The 3,572-nt window shown below is 49.9% G+C and overlaps 1 long non-coding RNA gene across 1 annotated transcript in view; it reads left to right on the forward strand.

Annotated features, from left to right (window-relative positions):
• LOC133362120 (uncharacterized) overlaps positions 1-3,572 on the forward strand; it is a 5,792-nt gene extending 2,220 nt beyond the window's left edge. Inside the window, exons 2-3 of the long non-coding RNA XR_009757452.1 lie at positions 301-353; positions 3,223-3,572. This is a non-coding gene — a long non-coding RNA (uncharacterized LOC133362120). The remainder of the gene's footprint in view (positions 1-300; positions 354-3,222) is intronic.

Below are 3,572 nucleotides of genomic sequence, written 5' to 3' on the forward strand. Positions count from 1 at the left end.
GTCTGTGTGTGGTGTGTGTGTGTGACTGTGTGTGGTGTGTGTGGTGTGTGTGTGGTGTGTGTGTGTGACTGTGTAGTGGTGTGTGTGTGTGACTGTGTGTGTGTGTGGTGTGTGTGACTGTGTAGTGGTGTGTGTGTGGTGTGGTGTGGTGTGTGTTTGTGACTGTGTAGTGGCTAGCACTGCGCTGCGACGATTCCCGCTCACGGACAACATCAGTGACGATTATCTGAACCGGTCCTGGGCCTCCCCTAGGTCGACTCAGCCTCAAATGACTTTGTTTTCTCGCTCTCTCCTCCTCAGGCGTCTGTGTGAACTCCCCAGAAGTTGGGAACGACGTTGAGCCAAGACTCGGTGTGAGTGATTGTGTCACTCACTCACTCACTGAAACACTCGCTCACACTCACTCACACTCACTACCCTCATCAGTACCCTCACTCACTCACTAAAACACTCGCTTACACACACACTCACTACCCTCATCAGTACCCTCACTCACTCACTGAAACACTCGCTTACACTCACTCACACTCACTACCCTCATCAGTACCCTCAATCACTCACTGAAACACTCGCTTACACTCACTCGTACTCACTACCCTCATCAGTACCCTCACTCACTCACTGAAACACTCGCTTCCACTCACTCACACTCACTACCCTCATCAGTACCCTCACTCACTCACTGAAACACTCGCTTACACTCACTCACACTCACTACCCTCATCAGTAGCCTCACTCACTCACTGAAACACTCGCTTGCACTCACTCACACTCACTACCCTCATCAGTACCCTCACTCACTCACTCAAACACTCGCTTGCACTCACTCACACTCACTACCCTCATCAGTACCCTCACTCACTCACTGAAACACTCGCTTACACTCATACTCACTACCCTCGTCAGTACCCTCACTCAGTCACTGAAACACTCGCTTACACTAACTCGTACTCACTACCCTCATCAGTACCCTCACTCAGTCACTGAAACACTCGCTTACACTCACACTCACTACCCTCATCAGTACCCTCACTCACTCACTGAAACACTCGCTTACACTCACTCACACTCACTACCCTCATCAGTACCCTCACTCACTCACTGAAACACTCGCTTACACTCATACTCACTACCCTCGTCAGTACCCTCACTCAGTCACTGAAACACTCGCTTACACTCACTCACACTCACTACCCTCATCAGTACCCTCACTCACTCACTGAAACACTCGCTTACACTCATACTCACTACCCTCGTCAGTACCCTCACTCAGTCACTGAAACACTCGCTTACACTCACTCGTACTCACTACCCTCATCAGTACCCTCACTCACTCGCCACCCTCACTATTCTCACTCACTACCCTACTACTACCCTGGCCCACGTAGTTCGTGAAGCCTTCCATGGCTGTACCGGAGGAATCTCCATCTTCTTGGTTCTTTCGGTAAAGTCACGTTTTTTTTAAATCCTTTATATTAAGTTCGCTTGCTTGCTTGCTTAGGACCGTGCAAATCTTTCGCTCGTTTTTTAACCCACTTCCCGTGATCCAATCGAGCTGACATTTTGCACACAGACTCGTTGTGCGTGACAATTAATGTTCGTGAAATTTTTTTTCCAAAATGTTACACTTTTTAGGGAAAACAAATTAAATATTTAATTACCGATTGCTTAATGGTGCAATGCAATCATCTAACCCATAGGTGGCAGCCATCTCAAGCCAGAGGACGAGAGGACTCTAGCCGCCACGCATATAAAGGATTTGTAGTGAAAAACTTTGTTTTTACGGGTTATACTTATTATTTTATTATTTCCCTTCTACGTGACTTTACCGAAAGAACCAACAAGATGAATCCCTGCAGTCACGAAAGCTTTAAATCGGAATCTCCATCTGTAACAGATCAAGTGGGAGGCTGATCGATGCCCGGGTGCGGTCAAGGGATGGCTCCCTATTGCTCAATGAAGTTATGTATTCCGATGATCTGGTAATTTTCGATTTAAAGCTTTCGTGACTGCAGGGATTCATCTTCTTGGTTCTTTCGGTAAAGTCATCACGTAGAAGGGAAGTAATAAAATAATAAAAACAAAACAAAATAAAATAATTCTCACGACGTTTGGGCCACAACGCAAGCAGCCGTCCTCAGGTGACTTTACCGAAAGAACCAAGAAGATGGATCTGGTAATTGCTGCTCACTCAGAGGAGGAGTTGGAGGCACTGCTGCTGAGACTGGAGCTTGCCACTAAGAGGTGGGGCTTTACCATGAGACCCACCAAAACTAAGCACCTGCCTGGGTATTTTGTGCCATCAGACACTCCACCCCCACAACTCTCAATCGGTGATGGGGCAGTTGTGGAGAGAGTGGAGAGTTTTCCAATACCTGGGCAGTGTGCTCATGACCAGCTCCAGTTTGACAGCAGAGGTCTCACTCCGAATCAGTCGAGCGGCAATATCTTTTCATCGGCTGCGTAACGCTGCTGTGTGGAAGCTACCTGGTCTGTCGCTTGACACCAAAACTAAGCACCTGCCTTGGTATTTTATGCCATCAAACAATCCACCCCCTCAACTCCCCGTTGGTGATGGGGCAGTTGTGGAGAATTTTCCACACCTGGGCGGTGCGATCATGACCACCTCCGCTGTGACAGCAGACGTCTCGCTCTGAATCGTTCGAGCTGAATTTTAGTTTTCAACGGCTGCATAAATAACACCGTGCGGACGCTGCCTAGTCTGTCGCCCCACACAAAGTTTCGAGTGTTCTCGACCACGTTCATTCCCTCCCTTCGCAGTGCTTGTGAAACGCTGATGGTGGTTATACTGATGGTGGTTATACTGATGGCGGTTATACTGATGGTGGTTGACGCTGATGGCGGTTGACGCTGATGGTGGTTATACTGATGGTGGTTGACGCTGATGGCGGTTGACGCTGATGGTGGTTATACTGATGGTGGTTATACTGATGGCGGTTGACGCTGATGGTGGTTATACTGATGGCGGTTATACTGATGGTGGTTATACTGATGGTGGTTATACTGATGGTGGTTATACTGATGGTGGTTATACCGATGGTGGTTATACTGATGGTGGTTATACTGATGGCGGTTATACTGATGGTGGTTATACTGATGGTGGTTGACGCTGATGGCGGTTATACTGATGGTGGTTATACTGATGGTGGTTGACGCTGATGGCGGTTGACGCCGATGGCGGTGACGGTTGTGACGTTCCAGGTTTGCGCCCCTGCACTGCCGACCGTCGCTCGGGCAGGAAGAAGCTCAACCGGAGAAGCTTCGATGGAGAGAGGGGCAAGCGGAGAGCCAGGGGGGAGTAGAGGTCAAGGCAGAGAGGGGCCTCGACATTTGCAAGAAGGGAGAGACAAGGGACCGCGCGACGCGCCGGGGGCAGAGCGTGCGGTGCGCGCCGATGGCGGGAGAGATCAGCAGAGGCAGGACGCGGAGAGGGCCAGGTGGGACAGAGAGGGGGCAAGATGCAGAACCATGAGAGTGGTGGGTCAGGCAGTAGATCGGGACAGATTTGAAAGGGGGAGACAGGCCGTGGTGGCTAGAGAGAGAGACGTCGA

Source organism: Lethenteron reissneri, unplaced genomic scaffold (genome assembly GCF_015708825.2).
Source record: "Lethenteron reissneri isolate LAM-NWPU_2019-01 unplaced genomic scaffold, ASM1570882v1 scaffold_1376, whole genome shotgun sequence".
In the NCBI taxonomy this organism is placed as follows: Eukaryota; Metazoa; Chordata; class Hyperoartia; order Petromyzontiformes; family Petromyzontidae; genus Lethenteron; species Lethenteron reissneri.